At 42.5% G+C, this 25243-nt stretch overlaps 1 protein-coding gene across 3 annotated transcripts in view; it reads left to right on the plus strand.

Moving 5' to 3' along the window:
- Positions 1-25243, plus strand: part of ARHGAP26 (Rho GTPase activating protein 26) — an 899552-nt gene that overhangs the window by 183739 nt on the left and 690570 nt on the right. The window contains exons 3-4 of one of the 3 annotated variants that reach the window (XM_073994505.1): positions 5832-5962; positions 24052-24107. The exons of the other annotated variants lie outside the window; for them this stretch is intronic. The gene's annotated coding sequence lies outside the window, so the exon portion shown is untranslated. The remainder of the gene's footprint in view (positions 1-5831; positions 5963-24051; positions 24108-25243) is intronic. 3 annotated transcript variants of the gene reach the window in all.

Below are 25243 nucleotides of genomic sequence, written 5' to 3' on the forward strand. Positions count from 1 at the left end.
AACTTCCATAAATACTCTCCATGGTCACCATCTTGACTCCCCACTGCCTTTTGTTTTCTCCTCAAGCCACTCCCATGTGGGCTTTTGACCCTCATTCACCCCTCACACACTGCCAAATCTGTTGTTTGTTTGTTTGTTTGTTTGTTTGAGATAAGCTCTATCTGTCACCCAGGCTGGTGTGCAGTGGTGCAATCACGGCTCACTGCAACTTCTGCCTCCTGGGCTTGAGTGATCCTCCCACCTCAGCTTCCCGAAAAGCTGGAACCACAGGTGCGTGCCACCACCCCTGGCGAATTTCTGTACTTTTTTGTAGCGATAGGATTTTGCCATGTTGCCCATGCTGGTCTCAAACTCCTGAGCCCAAGTAATCTGCCCACCTCGGCCTCCCAAAGTGCTGGGATTACAGGCGTGAGCCACCACGCTGAATCCCACACTGCTAAATCTAAAGGATATTCTGTATCTTCATTTTTCTCAAACTCACAGCAGCATTCAGCCTGAGTTTTCTCCATTTCATTAAAAGACAACATTATCCACCTAAGTGCTCAGGCTACAAACCTAGGAGTCATCCTAGAGTTGTTCCTTCCCTTACTACATCTAATTCTTTAGCAGATACTGTTGACTTTACCTTTACATTTGAATCTGTTCACTTCTCTTCCTTCCTCCTGTTTCTACCCTAGTGCAAGCTACCACCAGCTTTCTCCTGGACCATTGCAATGGCCTCATCTTCGGTTTCCTTGTTTCTTCCATTGATCCCTGCTACAATACATTCTCCCACATAGCAGCCAAAATTATCTCTTTAAAAGGTAAATAGGCCGGGCATGGTGGCTCATGCCTATAATCCCAGCACTTCGGGAGGCTGGGGCGGGCGGATCACCTGAGGTCAGGAGTTTGAGACCAGTCTGGCCAATATGGTGAAACCCTGTCTCTACTAAAAAGAATAATAATAATAAATAGAAGATCAAAAGATATATGACAAAATGGTTCAGTTCATTACCAAGCAATTATAAATATTCATGCTCCTGATAATAGAGCTTCAAAATATATGAAGCAAAAATAGAATTAAAGGGAGAGATAGACATAGCCACATTTATTATTAGAAAACTTAACATTACTCTCTCAGCAATTGACAGAACTAGACAAAAATATAAATAAAACCACAGAAGATATGAATAACATCATCAACCATTTTGATGTAACTGATATTTATGCAACTGCAGGATGCACATTTTTCAAGTGCATATGGTACATTCATTAAGATAAATGGTATCTAGGCCAGACAACAAATCTCAATAAATATATGAGGACTAAAGTTATACAGACTTTATTTTCTAACTACAGTGGAATCGAATAAGCAATTGGAAACAGCTGGGCGTGGTGGCTCACGCCTGTAATCCCAGCACTTTGGGAGGCCGAGACGGGCAGATCACGAGGTCAGGAGATCGAGACCATCCTGGCTAACACAGTGAAACCCCGTCTCTACTAGAAATACAAAAAAATTAACCAGGCGTTGTGCTGGGCGCCTGTGGTCCCACCTACTCAGGAGGCTGAGGCAGGAGAATGGCGTGAACCTGGGAGGCGGAGCTTGCAGTGAGCCGAGATGGTGCCACTGCACTCCAGCCTGGGCAACAGAGCGAGATTCCGTCTCAGAAAAAAAAAAAAAAAAAGGAAACATATCTAGAAAAACTCGAAGTATTTGAAAAACAACACATTTCTTATTGGCTTCTTCTATTCATCTGGGGCTCAGTGAAGCTTTCCATGACCACAACATAAGGGAAAGTTCCCGGTGAAGTCCTGCTGTATTTTGTTGTTGTACTATTCACAGATATTTTTTCTTTAGCCATTGTTTTAATGGTTTTCCCATTAACATATGAGTTTTGAGGGGTAGGGACCTTGCCTTTATTATTCACTGCTAAAATGATAGCTGAAACACAGTAAATGCTGAATAGCATTTCACTGAATGAATGAAGAGTGAATATGACTCCTCTACAATCTGTCATAAGCTCATCTAGATGGTGATAATGAGAATAATGATAAGATCACTACCATAAAAATATTCTGCTGGTGTTGTTATTGATCAGGCACTTTAAGTGCCTTATCTCAGTTAGTCCTCACAGTTGCCCGTTCAGTAGATACTTCTGTTATCCCCGTTTTACAGAGGGAGAAACTAAGATACAAAGAGGTGAAGTAACTGATGTCATTTGGCTCGTAAAGAGTGAGCCAGGATTCAAATTCAGGTTGTCTGATTGAGAACATTTGTTTTGAGTAACCGGTAGTGAATTCATGATGGGAGAAAGGAGGCTGGTGGTAATCTAGGCGTATTTGTAAGTGAGCCAGTATAAGCTCTGTCTAGTCTTAGAGTCAAGGCTCTGGTCCTCTCCCTCAAAGCCACAAATGACTTTTAATTAAAAATATGGAAGAATCTCCTCAATGTTAAAGTCAGGATTTTGTTTCTGTGGCATCAGTCCTGATAATGGCAGCATTTTAAACCAGTGGATAAAGGATAGGTTAGTCAATAAATGGTGTTGACAAACTAATATTTGGAAAAATAAAATTAGATTTTTACTTTATGTAATAAATGTAAACAAATTCTAAAAGAATTAAGGATTTAAATTTGAAACAGGAAACCATACACAAAAATATTAGGAAAGAATATAGGTGAATATTGGCCAGGCTCAGTGGCTCACGCCTGTAATCCCAGCACTTTGGGAAGCCAAGGCGGGCAGATCACCTGAGGTTGGGAGTTTGAGACCAGCCTGGCCAACATAGTGAAATCCCGTCTCTACTAAAAATACAAAAATTAGTCGGGTACGGTGGTACATGCCTGTAATCCCAGCTACTTGGGAGGCTGAGGCATGGGAATCACTTGAATCCGGGAGGCAGAGGTTGCAGTAAGCTGAAATCATACCACCGCACTCCAGCCTGGGCGACAGAGACTATCTCAAAAAAACAAACAATATATGTATATATGTGTGTGTGTGTGTATATGTGTGTGTATATATGTGTGTGTGTATATATATATGTGTGTGTATATATATGTGAATATTTAAGCTTGGATGGGAATGGCCTTTCTAAGTGTGTTAGTATGTCCTAGCTGAACCTGAATCAGGAATTTGGGTGCCTTTTGGTGATCTGGTGAGCCAGCGTAGACAGTGCAAGGTAGGATCTGGAGGGTTAGGAAGTAATTCCTTCGCCTGTATTTGGTTCAGCCCTTTCTCATTGCCTTTTGCAGCTGTTTCAGCCTTCCTTGGACTCAGCAGATGATTCGTCCCAATGTCCAGGAGAAAAATAAACCAGGGGTTTTAAAGTATAAAATAATAAATCTCATCATTTAGCCTTCTCATGGTTTTCAGAGAAAGTACTGTTCATCTTCTTGACCTAAGCCAATCCTTCTACAAGTACTTTAACCTGTCTTAATTTACAGTGAGAAATATTACTATCGAATACACAGGAATGCTCATATTAGCTCTTCAATGCATTCTCTCCCTGAAAGACAGTAATATGGGAAGCCAAATGATGATCTAAAGGTCTCCTTGTGGGCAAGGACCTATCCAAGCCAAGGGTGTGAATGGGACACTCTTAATGCCTGGGGCAGAGTGTGACAGGTTCAGGATCTAAGACTGCTACAGGGATTGTGTCCACCAGGACCTAGAGGAACACTCTACTGACTGGTGTTAACCAGTTTAAAAGAAAAATAATTGGTTTGTTTCACAAAATCAATTGATGTACATTGTTGAACCATTAGATAAGGAACATGAATTAATATAAATAACACTCATAATGCTTTATTTCAAAATATGCCATGGCAAATGCCTTGTATGTCCTTTCTAGGCAAATGCCTTGTATATCTTTTCTAGCCTTTTTCTCTGCACATCTGTTAAACTGCTTAATGCCCTTCTAATTGGTTTCCTACCCAAAAAGATGATTATCATTATGCAAAATCACTCTAGGTAAGCTGCCCACATTGTTTGCCTCTCTAGCACAGTTCAGCTTATTATTTCATCTTCTCTAACCATAAACAGTACAAGAAGACCTCTCTAGCTATAATTGTTTCACTCTCTCACTTCCTGCTTTTTGGAATTATTTCTTTATAAAACCCTTTGTATTGTAAACAAGCAAAAAGCCAGAAACTGAAAATCTTACAAAACAAATATACAGTTTAATGAATTATTCTAAAGCAAACCCTTCCCAGGTCCACAAACATAACTGAACTGCCTCCTCCAGAAGGTCCACCCTGGCCTCCGTCCAGTCCTACTCCTTCCTTCCCCCAGAAAGTTCCTGCTGGCCTGACTTTAATCACTTCCTCATAGTTTAGAAAATAGTTTTATCACCCAAATGTGTATTCCTATATACTACAGCTTAGTCTTTCCCTCTTAAAACAATTTTTTAAAAGATTCTTTAATCTAACAGATTTCTCACCATTCTTTTCTTTTCCTTAGAATTTATCTGTTGAGGCCAGGCGCGGTGTCTCATGCCTGTAATCCCAGCACTTTGAGAGGCCGAGGTGAGGGGATCACCTGAGGCCAGGAGTTCGAGACCAGCCTGGCCAACATGGTGAAAACCTGTCTCTACTAAAAACACAAAAAATTAGCTGGACATGGTGGTGGGCACCTGTAATCCCAGTTACTTGGGAGGCTGAGGCAGGAGAATTGCTTTAACTCCGGAGGCGGAGGCTGCAGTGAGCTGAGATTGCGCCACTGCACTCCAGCCTGGGCAACAAGAGCGAGACTCCGTCTCAAAAAAAAAAAAAAGAATTTATCTGTTGAAAAATTAGAGGTACTCAACCCATAGAGTTGCCCACAGTCTGGAATTGGTCCATTTTGATCCCATGGTGCACTTCAGCGTGTTTGCCTCTGTCCTTTCTATTTCCTGGAAACTGGCAACTGATTCAGAGACTTGATCAGACTTATGGCCGATCCCTTGAGCAAGACTGTAAATGGTACTGCATTTCTTCATCAGGTGGCACATCAAGTCTGCTTGTCTCTTTTTTTGTAATGTTAGTAGCTGTTGGTGCACATTGCCTCAGTCTTAATTCATTGGGGTTATAGGCTGATGATTCTAATTCTTTTTTCTCATGCATTCACTAGAATACTTTTATTATAAAGAGGTGCTGTGCCTCATCTAATATTTGCTTACATAGTGGCACAGTTCATATAGGAAAGGCAGAATAAATGCTTTCTCTTTATCCATCAAGTTTGGTTTGTTTGTTTGTTTGTTTGAGACGGAGTCTTGCACTGTTACCCAGGCTGGAATGGCGTGATCTCAGCTCTCAGCTCACTGCAACCTCTGCCTCCCGGGTTCAAGTGATTCTCCTGCCTCAGCCTCCCGAGTAGCTGGGATTACAGGCTCCTGCTACCACGCCTGGCTAATTTTTTTGTATTTTTAGTAGAAATGGGGTTTCACCATGTTGGCCAGGCTGGTCTCGAACTCCTGACCTCATGATCTGCCCGCCTCAGCCTCCCAAAGTGCTGGGATTACAGGCGTGAGCCACCATGTCTGGCCTATTCATCAAATTTTTAAGACAATGAATTGATTCCCTGTCATCAAAAAGTGACTTAAAACAAAACAAAACTATGAACTCATGGAGGTGTCTCATCCTTAGGGAGGTGACCCAGGTTGTTCAGCAAGACCAAGGCTGCAGAGTCAGCCAGTGTCACTTCTGCTACATTCCATTGTTGAAAGCAAGTCATTAAAGTCAGTCCAGAGACAAAGAGTAGAAGGATAGACTCCAGCTTTTGATGTAAGGAACTGCAGAGGATTTGTCACCATTATTTAATCTGTAATAGCTAGTTTTGCTGTAAATGCTTCCATGCTTTTTTGGTTTTCTGTTTCAGTGTGAGGATTCGAAGAGATTGAAAGACTATATCACCACCATGGTCTTGCCAGAATCTGCTCTCTGAGTCATTTCTTAATCTACTGATTATCTGTAGAACCAGCCTTACATAAACAAGGAGGCATCTAGCAGGTGAGGCGGCCACAACTTCTTTCTTTTTATTTTTTTGTTTTGAGATGGAGTCTTGCTCTGTCGCCCAGGCTGGAGTGCAGTAGTAGCTCAGCTCACTGCAAGCTCCGCCTCCCAGGTTCACACTATTCTCCTCCCTAAGCCTCCCGAGTAGCTGGGACTACAGGCGCCCGCCACCACATCCGGCTAATTTTTTGTATTTTTAGTAGAGACGGGGTTTCACTGTGTTAGTCAGGATGGTCTTGATCTCCTGACCTCATGATCCGCCTGCCTCGGCCTCCCAGAGTGGTGGGATTACAGGTGTGAGCCACCGCGCCTGGCCAAGATGGCCACAACTTCTGCTTCATGTTCTGTTCCTGACCCTCATGGGTGGCAGGCTTTGCCTCCATACTATTCCCATTAACTTGGAGACCTCCATGAAAGCCTTGAGTCCTTGTGCTCTCAGGCCCAGAAGGCCTTCTGGGTGCCCAAATGGTCCCTTTCATACTCACTGTGCTAGGGCCACACTATGTTCCTAACAGAACTGTCCCCACTTCATGGGCACTCAGATCTGGTCCCTGGGGCCAGAAGCCTCTTACCATAACCTGTGTCCGTTTCAGTCAATATCTACCGTTAACTCCTTCCTGCCACCTCACCTCCTAAAGGCCTGTTTACCTGCAGACAAATCAAATCCCGAAATATATATTTGCTCCCAACCCATACTGGCTGTACTAGCCTGCCCAGTTACCAAACAGAGCCAAACTCTGAGTCCCAGTTCAGGCTCAACTGGGACATCCTAATACATGTAGAAAAACCACCCCATCCAAGATCATATTACTGTTCCCCTATATACTTTTCTGATAGCTTCATATATGATTTCATGTCATTGATTTACATTTAAACCCTAATCCATTTGAAATTTATCTTAGTGTATTATAAGAAGTAAGAATCTAAGTTTTCCTCTAAATGATTTGCCAGATATATTTAGACTACTTGTTGACTAAACTGTCTTCCCCCACTGATTTGAAATCACATCCCTATTTCATTTACTGAATTCTTAGACACACACACAGTATACTGTCTCTCTCACACACACACAGCGCAAACACACACACACACGCGCACACATACACACACTTGGGTCCACCTCTGCAGCTCTCACTGTGACATGGGCTCTGGACTTCTGAGCCTCCCCATGGCTGCCCCCAAGCGCCAGGTGTCAGGCCATCACCCTTGCCAGAAAATGGATTATGCATGTTACTCTTGTGAAGATAAGTCTCTCTGATTAGAGAAGACTGATCATATACCTTCACTCTATCTTCAAGGAAGGCCAGGAATATGGGGCAGCAGCTTCTCTGAGAAGTAGAACTTAACGAGGTAAGCAATGTCTCAGACTTTGAAACACCCAGAAGTTACTGGGTGACCACTTGCAAGGACAGCTGTCCAGCAGATACATTTATTACATGAGCTTTAGGAAGTCAGCTGGGCCTTATCATACAAGAGTGTGTCTTAAAGCTGAGAGATCTCTCTGAATCCAGACCTTGAAATAATAGTCACTAACACTCACTCCATGCCAGGCCTTGTGCTAAGCTCTTTACACACATTTTCCATTAGACCTCACAACAATCTTATGAAGTGTCTATTGTCATCCCCACTATGTATTATTATTCCCATCTCACAGTTGAGGAAACTGAGGCACAGAGAGGAAGTATGTTCTGTATCATTCAGGTAGTAAGCGATAGGCATAGACTTGAACCCAGTGGGCTGTGCATCGTTCTGCCTTTGACAAAGCCGTTTATTGTGTTGAAGACCAAATCCTGGTGCTGGGTCACCACTACGCTTTTCCTCTTCAGTTCAGAACTCAGTTCTGATGCCAAAACCAAAGAGAATTTTATAGGAAAATAAGGTCAACCAGATTTGAAAGAATCATCATGCATAGTTCTCTTAATGTTTTCTGAGATGAATGGGTGTCAGTACAAGGATGTTTTATTATCTTTGTTAAAATGGAAGTGTTGGCTGGGCGTGGTGGCTTATACCTCTAATCCCAGCACTTTGGGAGGCCGAGGCGGGCAGATCACCTGAGGTCAGGAGTTCAAGACCAGCCCAGCCAACATGGTGAAACCTGTCTCTACTAAAAATATAAAAATTAGCCAGGTGTGGTGGTGGGCATCTGTAATCCCAGCTACTCGGGAGGCTGAGGCAGGAGAATCGCTTGAACCCAGGAGGTGGAGGTTGCAGTGAGCCGAGATCACGCTACTGCACTCCAGCCTGGGCGACAGAGTGAGACGCTGTCCCAAAAAAAAAAAAAAAAAAAAGTGTTGAACATTCTTGGTGGTTTTATCCTTCTTTACCCTGTTATACTGGGAACTGTGTCCCAAAGGAATACTGTCGCATGAACTTAGTTCCCAGGCCCCAGCTTCAGGGTCACTATAGAGTTCTAGAAACCTCTGTAGAACAGTTCCTGTTCTCACCCCTTCACATGTATTCTTTCAGTTTTTCCAGACAGAATCAGCAGCCAGTTTGGAGAGACAAATACTTAATCCCACTTCCCACCTTGCCATAAATACCTGAGCATAAGCTCTGGTTGTGAAATTTGATGCTTATTTGGCCCAAGGTTAAATTGTAAAGGAGCTTTAAGGGCCACATTTAGGATGGAGATAAATGCACAAATGACAATGCACATAACTTGGGGAGCACACGCAATTAATCATGGCCACTGGAACACCCTGCCTCCCTGGGCCAGCAGCTCTCCTGTTTTGGAACTGCTTAGATAAAATTGGCAGGAGCCAGGAAGGAGGGGACGCTGTTGCTTCAGTGCAAGATGACAACTGAAGCCAGGAGGGAAGGAAGTGGGAGGAGATGCTGGAGCAGAGGACCATAATTTCATTATGAATTCCTGCCTATTCTGAGCAATTGTCCCCACATTTGTCATTGAAAGTGCAATTTCCTCTATGAAAACTGCCTTTCCAAGGACCTTGGGAAAGATTATGAGAACAGGAAGTAGGGTGTCCAATTCTTGTTGGTAATGAATTTTATTCTGTATTTGTTATTTATGAATTCTGTGTACTGTTCAGTCTTGTCTGGTAATAAAGTTAGTATTACTTTTTATTCCTTCATTTGTCCAGCAGACACCTGCTGATGGCTCAATGTGTGCCAAGTGCTGTCCTGGGCACCAAGCATATTGAACAGGTCCTGGTTACTGCCCTCTGGTGCTTACGCTTCATCAAGAGAAGCAGACAGGAAGCATCTAATCACAGAGAGAAGTTTCATACTTACCAGGGTGATGTGTGCTATCAAGAGTCAAAGGATGTGATGAGAGCAGGCAACAGAAGTGACATTTGAGCTGAAACTAAGGACAAATAGGAGAAAAGTTGGCAAAAAGAGGGAAAGAGAAATAGGGAAAAAAAGCAATCAAATGCCAGAAATGGGGCTGAAAAGATGTAGAAGTGGTTTCTAAGCATGAGTTTATCATTTCTTTTCTCATCATCTTTGCATCAACTACATGAGTTTTTCCAAGCGTGGTCTGTGAGCCTCTTGCGTCAGAATTCCCTGGAAGTACAGTCAGCCCTCTGCGTCCACCAGTTCTGCATCTGCAGATTCAACCCACTGTGCATAGACAATATTGGGGGCTGGGTACAGTGGCTCATGCCTATAATCCCAGCACTTTGAGAGGCCGAGGTGGGCGGATTACTTGAGGTCAGGAGTTCGAGACCAGTCTGGCCAACATGGTGAAACCCCATCTCTACTAAAAAATACAAAAATTAGCTGGGCATGGTAGCGCACATCTGTAATCCCAGGTACTCAGGAGACTGAGGCAGGAGAATCACTTGAACCTGGGAGACGAAGGTTGGTGTGAGCCAAGATCACGCCATTGTACTCTAGCTTGGGCAACAAGTGCGAGACTCTATCTCAAAAAAAGAAAAAGAAAATATTCGGAAAAAACCCCAAAACAATAAAAATATATATAATAATAATAAGTACAAGTAAAAAATGGTGAAACTATATATCATTACCATTATATTAAGTATTATGAGTAATCTAGAGATGATGTATATGGGAAGATGTGCCTAAGTTATATGCAAATACTAAGCCATTTTACACAAGGGACTTTGAGCATCCTCAGATTTTGGTATCTGGGGTCCTAGAACTAATCCCCCATGGATACCAAGGCACTACCGTATGTTAAAAAATCAGGGCTGGGGGCAGTGGCTCACACCTGTAGTCTCAGCATTTTGGGAGGCCAAGGCAGGTGGATCATTTGAGGTCAGGAGTTTGAGACCACCCTGACCAACATGGTGAAACCCCATCTCTACTAAAAAAATATAAAATTAGCCAGGCGTGGTGGCACACACCTGCAATCCTAGCTACTTGGGAGGCTGAGGCAGGAGAATTACTTGAATTCAGGAGGCAGAGGTTGCAGTGAGCCAAGATCATGCCATTGCACTCCAGCCTGGGCAACGAGTGAAACTCCGTCTCAAAAATAAATAAATAAATAAATAAATAAATAAATAAATCAGTTTCCTGGGCTCCACACCAGCCACAATAAATCACAATCCACACTAAATCACAATCTCTAAGAGGAGGACCCAATAATCTGCACTTTAAATTCAGCCCACACCCCTCCCCTTAGGTGATTATTATACACACTCAATTTGATTTGAGAGCCACTCCTTGTATTAGAGATTTATAATTTCTGCCAATACTACTGCTTATATAATACCATTTGATTCCCGCAGTAACCTTATATGGAATACAGGTATAGGATATATCATCATTCCACTCTTACAGATGATGTAGCTGAGGCCTGGAAAAGTGAAGGGATTTACTCATTCATGTGCCTTCTGCCCTTCTCACACCACCAGGCTATGCCTCTAAGAGATTACATAATGACCCCACTCACTTTACAAATATGATATAGTATACCCAGGCATAGTTTGCAAGCTTGAAGGCATACTTCTATTTCCTTTGCAGTATTTGTTTTTGGCATAATATCACCTAGTAGTTTACCAGTTCTAAAGTCAGAAAGACCTGGAATTGAGTCCCAGCTCTGCCACTTACGAGCTGTGTGACCTTGTGACCTTGAATAGGGTACTCACCTCTTGTACTTCAGTTATTTCATTTGTCAAATAAGGATAAATAATAATGCCTACATCACTGAGTTGTTACAAAGATTAAGTACTGCATGCAAATACCACGTACAGAGTTTTTTGAGCACTTGGTAAATACTAAAAAAAAAAAAAAAAAAAAAAAAGGCAACTATTTTACCTATAACATTTAGGACACATTGAAGATGTATTTTGTTACTAACTAAAACCCAGACAGGTATCACAAGAGATGTTACACATGGAAGGCTTAAATAAATGCTATAAGTCATTCAGGCAAAGACATGTAAGAAAACCAAGTATCAATGAGCACATCTAGTATCCAGATTTTGGTATCTAAATACCATTTCTCACAAAGCCAGACTAGGCCTCCTTGGAGAAATATTGATTTAAGGTGTGAAGAAGAGAAAGTACAAAGTGAGTATGAAACATTTTATGGCCGAGTGCTATGTCTCAAACCTGTAGTCCCAGCACTTTGGGAGACTGAGGTAGGTGGATCACTTGAGTCCAGAAGTGTAAGACCAGCCTCGGCAACATGGTGAAACCCCATCTCTATAAAAAGTATAAATATCAGCCTCATGTGGTGGTGTGTGCCTATAGTCCTAGCTACTTGGGAGATTGAGGTAGGAGGATCTCTTGAGTCCAGGAGGCTGATGTTGCAGTGAGCCAAGACCACTGCACTCCAGCTTGACTGACAGAGGGAAACCCCATCTCAAACAAACATCTTACTGTGTCACTGTGATATTGTGAAATAAATATATATATATATAGTCATGCATTACTTAACAGGGGGGATACATTTTGTGAAATGCATCACTAGGTGATTTTGTCATTGTGCAAACCTCATAGAATGTACTTACACAAACCTAAATGGTATAGCCTACTGCACACCTAGGCTATATGGTATACAGATAGACTTTTACTCCTAGGCTACAAGCCTGTACAGCAGGTACTGTACTGAATACTGTAGGAAATTGTAACATCAGATATTTGCATATCTAAATATATGTAAACATAGAAAAGGTACAGTAAAAATGTAAAAGACTTTTAAAAGTGGTTTGCCTATATAGGGCAGTTCCATTACAATCTTATAAGACCATCTTTATATATGTGGTCCATTGCTGACTAAAAGTCACTGTGGCACACAGCTATATACATGTATGTATATATTTTTGTTTTCATGCACAGTTCCTGACTCACAGCTTCTAAAACCCTTGTAATTTCCTAAGTGATTAGAGCAATTGGTATACCTTTTGTTAAAATATTTGGCCCTTTGTCTTGGGTTTCTGAAACAGGTAAAAGATGAAAGATGTGTCTTTGGTTATACATAACAAGCCTCTTTTGACTACAGTGAACTTATTTTAATAATGTAATATTTGGAAAGTCCCTAGATACCCACGGCATGGGGGCTGGTTGCCAGGGGAATAAACCATGTAATTACAGGGTTCAGTTCTCCCGCCTCCTCCACCTTTGGGGATGGGAGAGGGACTGAAGGTTGGTCACTAGTGGCCAGTTGTTTGATCAGTCATGCCTATGTAATGAAGCCTCTATAAAAACCCAAATAAGACTGGGTTCCTGGAGCTTCCAGGTTGGTTAACAAGAATGCATTCAAGTGCTGGCAGGGTTGTGCACCCCAGCTCCACAGGGAGGGAAGCTGCTACATTTGGGATCCTTCCAAACCTTACCCTATGTCTCTTTTCTTCTGGCTATTCATTTATATCCTTTAAAAATACTTTGTAATAAATAGGTAAATGGAAGTAACTTGTTTTTTTTGAGTTCTGTGAGCCACTCTTACAAATTAATTGGACCCAAGGAGGGGATTGTGGGTACCCCACTTTATAGCTGATTGCTCAGAAGCACAGGTCCCAACCTGGAGTTTGTGACTGGCATCTGAAGTAGGGGGTAGTCTTGTGGGACTGAGCCCTTAACCTGTGGGATTTGGCCATCTCTTCGGGCAGAGTGTGTCAGAATTGAATTGAGTTCGAGGATACCCAGGATATCCAGGTGTCTGCTGGAGAATTGCTTGGCATATAGGGAAAAGCCACCTCACACATCTGGTGTCAGAAGCAAAGTGTTTGACTGTGTAAGAGAGTAAGACACTCTGTCCTTTGGTTTTTTCCCATCTTTAGACACATAAAGCAAAGAAATACTTAAAGACTGATGGGAACACATCAAAAAGACAGATAAGCTAACTCAAAGTGGATCCCAATTCCCAAATTTGGGACAAATGATGTTGATTATAATGCATTGAGTTTAAAAAATATCTGAGTTCGCAGTGGTGATTAAAAAGATGGGATGGAGCAGGGAAAGCGTTTTTTGTTTGTTTGTTTGTATTTTTTTTTTTTAAATAAAATGCCTGTGTCTATATAGAAGGAATTATATAGAGTCAGAAAAGTTAGAAATTACTGTTTTGTAACACCATTATAATAAGGGATTCAGACAACAATCATCACTGGGTGCTAAAACCCATTGGTTAAAGATTATTGGGAAACAAAATATTCACATGGTCTTAAATATTACTTAATTTTACTTATTTTAATATTATACAAAGAGAAGAGTGTATCTTTCTGATAGGGAGATCTGGTAAATACCATCTAACCAAATAACCAAATTTAGCATCACCTATCATCGGACAGACTGACATGACGTGTTTTCTGATGTGATGCAACAGGAAGTATGCAACCTCACCCACGCAGTAGTGTTGTGTGTTGCCAAAATTGTCTAATCTGAGTCAAATAATAGAAAACAATCAGACACATCCAGAAAGACATCCTTCAAAACATCTGACTGGTACTCTTCAAAACTTTTACTGTTGTAAATGGGAAGAATGTTCTAGGATCTAAATCTAGATTAACATTCTAGAATTAATGTTGTAGCATCTAGATTAAAGGAAACTAGTGACTGGGCAACTAAATGCAGTATATAGTCCTTGATTGGATCCTGGCTTTTAAAAACAAGTTATAGCACAATTTAAATGTCTACCAACTATCAAATAGATAGATGAAATGCAGATGAACTCTGAAAACATGCTACGGGAAAGAAGCCAGACACGGACACATATTGTGTGAGTCCATTTTTATGAAATTTCCATAATAGGCAAATCCACGGAGACAGAAAGATGAGTGGTTTTCAGGGGCTGCAGGGAGGTGAAGAATAGGGAATGACTGCTAATGGGTACAGGAGTTTTTTCTAGGTGGATGAAAATGTTCTAGAATTAGATAGTGGTGATAGTTGTGTAACCTGTGACTATTCTAAAAACCTGAGTTGTACACTTGAAAAGGGTGAATTTTATATGCAAATTGTGTATCAATTTTATAAAAATATCTCAAATTTTAAAATCAGAGACAGAAAGTTTAAAAGGCTATAACGGGCTGGGCGTGGTGGCTCACACCTGTAATCCCAGCACTTTGGGAGGCCAAGCCGTGTGGATCACGAGGTCAAGAGATTGAGACCATCGTAACCAACATGGTGAAACCCCGTCTCTACTAAAAATACAAATATTGGGCCGGGCACGGTGGCTCACACCTGTAATCCCAGCACTTTGGGAGGCTGAGGCGGGCGGATCACGAGGTCAGGAGATTGAGACCATCCTGGCTAACATGGTGAAACCCCGTCTCTACTAAAAAAATACAAAAAATTAGCCGAGCGTGGTGGCGGGTGCCTGTAGTCCCAGCTACTCAGGAGGCTGAGGCAAGAGAATGGTGTGAACCCAGGAGGCGGAGCTTGCAGTGAGCCGAGATCACGCCACTGCACTCCAGCCTGGGCGACAGAGACTCCGTCTCAAAAACAAAACAAAAAACATTAGCTGGGTGTGGTGGCACGCGCCTGTAATCCCAGCTACTCAGGAGGCCGAGGCAGGAGAATCACTTGAACCTGGGAGGCAGAGGTTGCAGTGAGCAGAAGTCGCGCCACTGCCTGGCAACAGAGCGAGACTCTGTCTCAAAAAAAAAAAAAGAAAAAAGAAAAAGAAAAAACCCTATAATGGACATTGGGACAATCGGGGGAATTTGAATGAGCTATGTGTTAGGTAATATTTTTTTCAATGTTAAATGTCGTATGTTCTACCTATTAGGAAATATTTAGGGATCATTGTGCTTTACTTTCAAATGTATCAGAAAAAAGTATTGGGAGAAAGCAAATGTGGTAATACCGTAATACAATTGACCATTGAATAACAGGTTTTTGAACTGCAGTGGTCCAGTTATGCTTGGAATTTACTTCCACTCTGACATCCCTGAGACAGCAAGACAACGCTTCTTTTCCCCTCCTCCCTTCCCTGCTTCCCCCTCTCCCCTCCTTGCTTTCCCCCTCCCCTCCTTCCATCCCTGAGGCCCCCTTCCTTCCTTCCATCCCTGCTTCCCCTTCCTTCCTTCCATCCCTGCTTCCCCTTCCTTCCTTCCATCCCTGCTTCCCCTTCCTTCCTTCCATCCCTGCTTCCCCTTCCTTCCTTCCATCCCTGCTTCCCCTTCCTTCCTTCCATCCCTGCTTCCCCTTCCTTCCTTCCATCCCTGCTTCCCCTTCCTTCCTTCCATCCCTGCTTCCCCTTCCTTCCTTCCATCCCTGCTTCCCCTTCCTTCCTTCCATCCCTGCTTCCCCTTCCTTCCTTCCATCCCTGCTTCCCCTTCCCTCCTCCCCGTTCCTCCCTCCCTCCTCCTCCTCTTCCTTCCTCTTCCTACTAAACGTGAAGACCTTTATGATGACCTTTGTGATGATCCTTTTCCATTTAATAGTAAATATATTTTCTCTTCCTTATGATTTTCTTAATAACATTTTCTGTTTTCTAGCTTACTTTATTGTAAAAATACCACATATAATACATTTAACCTACAGAATATGTGTTAATCAACTGTTTATGTGAGTGTTAAGACTTCCAGCCCACAGTAGGCTCTTAGTTAAGTTCTGGGGGAGACATAAGTTATACTCCATTTTCGACTGTGTGGGGGTCTTAACCCCCATGTTGCTCAAGGTTGAACTGCAATTAGTGATTTAGGTAAAATGCATAAAGGAGTTCATTGTATTATTCTTTTAGTTTTTTTTGTAGCTTAAGATTTTCAAAATAAAAAGATGGGGGTTGGTGGGACCACTTACTGAGTGTCTATGGCAAACCAGATAGTAGGTTGTAGATTCCTGTGGATTGTGACAGGGATATTAGGAATATTAAGGAGTATCTCTACCTCCTTTCTGAGTGAATCCTCAATGGAGAGTGAATTGTATGCTCCCGTCAAAATTTTCTCTTGGTTCTACCAGCATCAGAGACAGAAAGTTAGGCTGGCTGTCTTCTGGGGAAGTCATTCCGTGCTTGCGCTTCGTAGGTGTAGTGGGTGTCCTGAATCACGTTGTCTGATTTAATAGCATTGGATGGGGGTCTTAAAATCTTCCGAAGAACTAGTGTTAACTTTATTAGTGAAATTGAAAGGGTGATGAGATGCAAGTTGGTCGGGGGGGTGAAGGCCTAAGAACAACAAAGAAGAAGGGGTGGGCATGGGCCCCTTTAGTGAGGAAAGCAAATGGTCAAGGCTAAGAACCGAAAGCTTGGCTGCTGAGTTTGGGTGATAAATGGGAAGTGAGGCAAGCCAGTGCCCCAACTCCACCTGCAGGCTCTAAATAGTAAAATGAATCCATGGGAGTGTCTCTGTTTAGGCCCCAGGTGCTCCTGGCTAGTGGTTAGGAAGCGGGTAAATTGGTGTCTCCTATTGTCCCACCTATTCATGTTACCCCTCTTAACCATGGAATCATTGTCATCTGTTCAGCCTCTTTTTGTCTTTGTTCTGTTATTTGTGCCTCAAGGAGGCTAGGAGAGTGCCCTATAGAGCTGAACTAACTAGCATGAAGCTCTGGATAGAGCTTCAGGGTCTCACTTGGGAGTGGAGGCTGGGGGTACAGAAATGGCTGAGCAGCAGCAGCAGCAACATAAGGAAGTTTTTGTGCGGCTGACTGGGGAGGGTGGGGAAGACTGGATTTCTGGTTTACCCCAACCACTGGTGCTTTCTGTTTTTAAAACAGACGTGCTTCATCCTTCCCAGAGCAGGGGCCAAAGATGGGAGCTCAAAATGCAAAGTCCCAGCCGGGGAAATTAAGCTGCAAGAGCTCAACGCCTGAAAAATATTGACTGTTTCTTTTTTTAAGCGAATATTCCAAATTTCTTATGAAAGTCAACTTAGACATCCAGGACACAGGAAACAAGGCAAGAGGCCGCAGCCAGCTGCCTCAGAGGACCCGGGACACTTTCTTAATAACCTCCAGATGGTTCCACAGGAATTGCTAACATCTTGAAAAAAAAAATCAGCTGCGGGAGAAATGAGATTCAAGTGGTTTAGGAAGGACAGCCTGGAGGAGACTCCCAAGGGACTGAGAGTGGGTCTGAAATAGAAACCTCTCTGGTGGGATGACTGCTTCCTACAGCAAGGCTGGAGAGGAGTGGGTGTAAAAATCCAGGGCTTCTCTTGGAGCCTTGGGGTTGGCAAGGGAGCCTCGACAGAACTGGCCTCCTAGTCATATTAATCCATTCACTAGCCTGGGGTTGCAAGAACTTTTTACATTATTTTTTGTTTTAGAGAGGCACATTTACTTCACAGTCTACTGTATCTGTTAGGTTCTACAGGCACAGGGCTCAGGGCCAACAGGTTTTGAGGGCCTATAGCAATATTTAGCCCTGAAAAAATGTTACATAGATAGTATATATAAAATCCTATATATGATATGCATCTATGTAGACAGCAAAATTATATATATATATATTTTTTGAGACAGTGTCTCTCTCTGTCGTCTAGGCTGGAGTGCAGTGGCACGATGTCAGCTCACTGCAACCTCTGCCTTCCAGGTTCAAGCGATTCTCCTCCCTCAGCCTCCTGAGTAGCTGGGATCACAGGCACCTGCCATCATGCCTGGCTAATTTTTTTGTATTTTAGTAGAGATGGGATTTCGCCATGTTGGCTAAGCTGGTCTTGAACTCCTGACCTCAAGTGATTCAACTGCCTCGGCCTCCCAAAGTGCTGGGATTATAGACGTGAGCCACTGGGCCCGGACTTAGACAGCAAAATATAAATATGTTTTCCAACATATGAAAAAGAACCCCCCCGAAATTTAGTGGATTAAATGCCTATAATAGCTAATCAATTGTATCAACTCCATCAGTTCTTAAGCTTAGTATTCATTAAAAGCTTTATTTCATTTGGAAACAATCTGTATGTTAGATTTTCTCATTTCTGAGGAATTGTTTCAACATCAACTCCTTGGAGCCAAATAATTTTAAAAGCGAAATTTTTAAATCCTTCCATAGTTGCATGCTGTGTGGAATGAAGAGACCGCGGCTCACCAAGGCTCACAAAGGCCTTACCACGATCCCAGGTGTTCGGAAGAGGTGTGTGTTTCTTCCTCCCTCTCCTCACAGTTGCTGTCCCCCAGGGAAGAGGAAGTGACTTGCTTGTGGAATGTAACTGTTTGCACGCAAATCACTTATTTGGAACCAAAAATGGGGAGAAGGAAGTAGGAGCCATAGACTCAGGGCTTGATCAGGATTCTGCAAGCCTTAGAGTTCTCCACTCCCCACAATACACCTCTCACCTGGGCCATTTAGAGGCATCCCCTGCCTCCCACTCTGTCTCTGCCTGAGGGCTACACTCCATGCCCCTGCACCCCCCCGCCCCGCTCTGACCCCCACTTTAACAGGATTCAACTCCTTTATCTGGCTGTGACTACAGGTGATGAGAGCTGGGAGGGCGACTTGGTTGGCTTTTCTTGCAGCTCCCACATTCTAAATCAGGAAGCATGCAGGAGTGTAGAATGAACAGCAAGAATATACACAGCCTGGAACTTCCAGTCTGAAATGTCTAGGGCATTTAGTATGAAAAATCTGTTCATAATTGAAAAAACAAAATACCTAATGCAGGAACCAGAATTTTCTGCAACAAGCAACGTTACCAAAAAAAGACCAGCCAAGAGGGCTTGCCAGACTGGCTATAGAGCGTTATACCAGGTAAACTCATCAGATGGAACCATCTCTTTCCTTTGGGAGAACACTGACATTTAGGCTTTGGCTTCTCGGATTCTGCTGGAGGACTTTTCGGTGGAATGCAATGACTCCTTCCTTCCTCCCTGAACTGAAATCCGGGCTATTACAATTCCAAATGGACACAGAGTCCTGCCAAGTTTATAGGAAATTGGAATGACAGCTTGGGTTCCCACCACTAAGGATAGCAGAAGCTGAATGCTCAGAGAATAAGTAACATTTCCCTGGTGATTCCCAGCGTGTCTATTTTTATTTTAAGGAGTTCTGTGTTTTCATTCAGTTTTGTGAATGGAGGAATCCATATGGAATTTTCACCAACTGTACTGAAATAAAAGCATGTAACTTTTCAGCAGTGTACTGAAATATCCACAAAGATTCAAGGTTAGGTTGGAAAGAATTCCAGACATTCGCTTTTGAAGACCTGTGAAAAATCTGCTAACTTCTAATGGGTACCTTTTGGGCACATGGTAAAGGACAATATCAGTTGCTAAATCCATCCATGTACAAGAGATATTGTCTTCAACAAAGCACAGCTCATCATTTAATAGACGTTACAAAGTAGCTGCTCTAAGATAAGCAGCTTATATTAATAAATATGAAGTATGAATATTTATATATTTTATTGAAAGTGCAGGATTTTGGGGGTGGAATGGGAAAAGAGATTGATAAATGCCATGCATAAAGCAGGTGTATTTTTATTGGTAATTCCCAGTAAGTTTTCTTGAATGTGTATATTATTCACAACTATTTGAAATTACCTTGTTTGTTCATTTGTTCGTTTACTGATGGTGTGATGCCCAGCTTCTTCAGTGTCCACCTCCACCTCTTTATTTCCTCTGTAACATAAGCCCCACAAAACAGGGAGCTTACCTATCTTGACTCTCTACCTCCAGACCTAGAAAGAGTGCCCGAAACATGGTTCTAAGTAAATGGTTTTCTCCCCTCTTCATCCAAGAGACAAAAATTTCCTTCTCTTTCCTTTTTTTTTTTAAAAAAGGTTAGTAATGAAAAAAGACATTATACATATTCATACAGATGACTGGGTTTTTTGTTACAGTTGTTGCTGTTTGTCTTGCCTTATGGTACACGTTAATTGAACAATGTGCCCACATTATTCATGTAAAAAATATGTGTCTTCTCTACCCAGCACTGTTCTCAGAAGGAAAAATCCTGTATCCATGGAACTTACATTCCAGTGGAGAGAGACAGACAGTAAAACATAAATATATATTTTGTCAAGTGGGGATAAGTACTATGAAGAAAAGTAAAGCTGGATTTTAAAAGGGTGGTCAGGGAAGGTTTCTGATAAAGGGCCATCCTTATCAGAAATGAGAGCTTAGGAAGCTAAGCTTGCTGATAGCTGGTGGAAATGCTGCCTGGGTAGCATCATGTGCACAGCTCAAAGCTGGACACATGCTTACCTCCTTTGTGGAAGAGCAGAGAGGCTGGAGCAGAGTGAGCCACAGGAGGGATGTAGGAGGTGCCGTGGGAGAGCTGCGGCAGGTCACAGAGGGCTTGGGGGCCTGGGCAGACTGTGGCTTCTACTCTGTATGACATGGGGAGGCCCCTCGAGGGTCTAGAATCAATGGGCACCATGATGTGGCTTAGGTTCTAAAAGGCTTCCTCTGGCTGCTGTGTGGCAAAAAGAATGGGGTGGGTGGCTTGGCAAGAGGGGAGGAACGAGACCAAGTAGGAGGCTTTGTAGTAATCCAGGTGAGAGGGATGGCAACCGAGACTAGTGGAAGTGATGAGACATGGTCAGATTTTGAATATGCTTTGAAGGCAGGGCCAGTGAGATTTGCTGATGATTTGAAAGTGGGACATGAGAGCGGGAGCCAGGGATAGTTTTGAGGCTGTCAGGCTGAGCACTTTGCAGAATGATTTCCTGGCCATTTAGCGAGATGGAGAAGCAGGCTTGAGGAGAACTCAAGGGTTGACTTTGGGTTTAGGTCTGAGAAACTTTGTTGAGCCTGTAGGGAGAGGCCAAGTAGGCAGTCGCACGTAGGAGGGTGAAGTTCTAGCTTGAGACCTTCACTGGCATAGTGACCACTGAGCCCTGACAAGGCAAGGGCCCAAGAGGATGGGGCCAAACATGGGGCCAGTGTCAAGTGACACAGATGCCAAACTTACATGATCACAGCCCTCAAGTCTAGAACAATTCTCCTACATAGTTACCAAGGAAATCTACCAGGGTTGAGATTTCACCCCTCTGAGTAATTCAGGGGCCTTATTTAATCTGTTTTCTTCATGCTAATGTTCTTCTCCTTTCTCTATACCCTTATGCTATTTATTGATCAAAGAACCATAAAGTTACTTGTTTTTAACAAGACAGAAGACCACAGCATGGAGGTTTCACTTTAGGATTGAAACATTTGGCTTTTTACTGCTAACTAATGGGCCTGCAGACTAGGAAACATAAAAGAACCCTCATTTGTATTCCTAATGAATAACCAACCTGTGTCTGGGAGAGCCTGGCAGTAAATGACAGGTAAGGCTGGGGCAGGGAGGCTTCAGGTCCCTTCTTTGCAGAGGCCTAATGGACCACCAGTCCTGAGACTCTGAAGATTGATGTCAGGCAAGAATGTCCAGGGAGTCTGCCACTGTCTGCTCCAAAACAGGATTTAGTCCTTCCTAATCTTGGGAATTTCTGAAGCCCCAATTCCTTTATGACTGTTAACTTTACTATCCTTAGTCCCCAGGGATAATCAGCTGGTGGATTCCTTTTTCCTTGAACCTAAATCTGAAGCCCCATTGGACTTTCCCATAGCACAAATAACATTCTATTCCTGTAGAATGTTGTCTCATTCACAGGAAGTCGTCTCTAAATTACATCACAGGCCAGTTCTACTGTATTCCATTGACGTTTATTATGGAACCATCGTAGGAACGCCATGGTTCTTGTCTTCAAAAGCTAGCATATCCCATCCATTATGTTCAAGATTCTGGAGCTGGTGGCAGAGACAGGAGAAACACAGATGACTGAAATCCCAGGATGTCTCATCATCCTCTCTATGTTGTAGCAAATCTTTTCTCCAAACATTTCCCTAAGTTCATAGGGGTGAGTATATGACAAAGCATGATAACTTAGCTATGCCATTGGCTGACATGATGGAATGCTAAACATATTTATCTTTTATTTGAATATTTTACATGTGTTATGTCCTTGGTAAAGCCAGCCTCAGGAGTGGTAGGTACTTCTCTCATCTAAAGTAGATTAGAGGGGGGAAAAGTGGGTTATATCAGTGTTGCAGAAAACCACTAGTCATCTCCCAGTATCTACCCTTCTCTTCTTCTATGGTAATAACATTAAAGCCCCAATTTTAAGCTGGGCATATAGCCACTTGTCATTAAGACTACATTTCCCAAATTCCCTTGCAGCTAGGTAGGCCATAAGACTGAGTTCTGGCCTATGTGAGTAGGTTAAAGTGTCTGGGGCAGCTCCTAGAAACCCACTTAAGAGGCATTGTGTATACACACTTTGCCTCTTCTTCTTCATGCCTGCCTTTGTCCTGCTGTCTGAAATGCAAATACTGCCATCTTGGTTGAGTCCATGGATGATGAAACAAGAGAGAAGGAACAGCCCCCCATGTACTGACTGTCGTCAAGGCCTTTTATATGATAGAGAATAAACTTTTATTTATTGGATGGTTTCTAGTCCTCACAGCTGAAGCTAATACCAATTCAACTAGCTAAATATTCCTCCAATTAGAGTGCTTAGTGACAGGCTCCACAGTATCATTCTCAGCTGCTGAGAACAATGTGCTCATCCAGCCGAGTCATAGAATGTTTACTCCAAGAGATGGTAATATATCATCAAGATCATTCTAAAAGCCTAATGCAGCAAGCATCACTTAATACCTGAATACCAAAAAGTGAAAATAATGGTTTCCTGTCTAATGGGACTTGAGTTCACATGTCCCCTCAGCCAAAGGGACTTGTGCTGGCACACACCACTGTCCTCTGCTTTTGTATTTCTATCATGTGGACTCTAGATATAGGTGAATAAAGCCAACATGGTTCCTTTTTTTTTTTTTTTTGAGATGGAGTCTCGCTCTGCCGCCCAGGCTGGAGTGCAGTGGCGCAATCTCGGCTCAGTACAAGCTCTGCCTTCTGGGTTCACATGATTCTCCTGCCTCAGCCTCCCGAGTAGCTGGGACCACAGGCGCCTGCCACCACGCCCGGATAATTTTTGTTTGTATTTTTTAGTAGAGATGGGGTTTCACCGTGTTAGCCAGGATGGTCTCAATCTCCTGACCTTGTGATCCACCCATCTCGGCCTCCCAAAATGCTGGGATTACAGGCATGAGTCACCGCGCCCGGCCAAAGCCAACATGGTTTCTAAAGGCAGATGAGAGAAGTACCTACCACTCCTGAGGCCAAGACATGACACATGTAAAATATTCAAACAATATAGAAATGTATAGTAAAATGTGCCGCATATCCCATGACCCCTTACCTAAAAGTCATGATGTTAAAAGCTTTCAAGATATCCTTCTAGATATTTTCCTTGTATGTAGAGCCCTTCTTTTTAACACACACACACACACACACACACACACACACACATACATATATAAATGGGATTGTACTGCACACACTGTAATATACTTTGCTTTTACATTTAATCATAGTTCTAAACATCTTTCCAAAACAGCATATATATGCGTCGACTTCCATCTGACTGCATAGAATTCCATTGTACAGTAGATGTACCATAATTTATTTCACCAATTTCCTGTTAATAGACCTTTGTTTCCAGAGTCTTGCTCTGGAAGTCTGGACAAAGATTGCTGCAACAGATTCCTTTGCACATCTATCTGTATACCAATACATTGGTACACAGAATTGAAGTTGCTAGGTTAAATCATATGTTAAGTATCTAAGTAGTGCTCCCTGCAGCTACGTTACCAGCAACTGTGCCAAAGCTGCTTTTCAAACTCAGATGGAAACCACAATTGGACATTAACTTTATTTCTTATTCACTTATTACTTTTGTTATTTAGGTTTCTATTCAGAGAAAGAATGACGTCTGACTTTTCAAAAGACAAATGAGAAGCAGGTGAGTGATCTGCTTCAGTATAATGCTTTCTTTTGTTTAAAGTGCATTATGGGCAAAGTTCTGTCTCATTACTGAAAAGATGCTAGTGATTATTCTTATTCAAGAATTCAAGATATAGGCAGACAGGAGGTCAAGGCTGCAATGAGCTGTGATTGCACCACTGCACTCCAGCCAGGGCAACAGAGCGTGATGCTGTCTAAAAAAAAAAAAAAAAAAAAAGATATAGGCATATTAAGCTCAAGAAATGATGGAACTTGCTGAAAATCATTGGAGAGGAAGAATAGGGAATGCCATCAGGAATGTAAAACCTGGTCTTCTAGATCCCAGGCTACAGAGAGGTTATTTCACCACAAATACAAAAGGACTTTGAAAATAGAATTATATTCCATATAGAATATAGGTAATAGAAAGATACCTTATGTAAAGGCTGGAAGAAGGTCCACATTTAGGGCTCGTCAATATACTGTGATCTCTGACCACCCATCCCTATACTTGACACTTCCCCTCTCTTCTCAGAATCTTTCAAAAGCAGTATATGCAGCAGTAGTAGTGGTGGTGATGGAGGTTTTTTTTGTTTTTTTTTTGTTTGTTTGTTTTTCTTTATCTCCAATATCCAGCAAGCTGCTTGGATAAATGCTTAAAACAAGATGAAAATCTTTGTCCTGAATCTGTACATCTGTGTACTCTTTTTGCATCTGCTCTGCTGATATTTTCATGCTCCCTTGACTCCTGCCTGCTATTTTAGAAGAAGAGTTCTTTGTATCAAAGGAGGGGTAGGGGAGTTGGGCATTTCTTCTGCACTGACGAAAGGCCTGCGGGGGATCCTGAGCCCTAGCCTCATGTCAGGTGGCAGAGGCCCTACTGCTGGTCTTTCTTGGAGAGGCTGTCTTAGAAGTAGGTAGCACCCTCTCCTGGGCTAAATTCAAACGATCTATATTTGTCCTGAAATCATCTGGGATAATAACAGGCATCTCCTTTTCTCTGGCAAGCTCTGCGCCATCACTGCCCCCTCCTGGCCCCTTCTATTTTTTTTTTTTTTTTTTTTTTTGAATGCCGCACTGGACCATTTGCAAGTCCAAATAAGTCAGATTGGAGATTCTAAGTAAGACTGGTTAGGAAGTAGGAACTTACTTGAG

The sequence above is a fragment of the Macaca fascicularis genome, chromosome 6 (assembly GCF_037993035.2).
Source record: "Macaca fascicularis isolate 582-1 chromosome 6, T2T-MFA8v1.1".
In the NCBI taxonomy this organism is placed as follows: domain Eukaryota; kingdom Metazoa; phylum Chordata; class Mammalia; order Primates; family Cercopithecidae; genus Macaca; species Macaca fascicularis.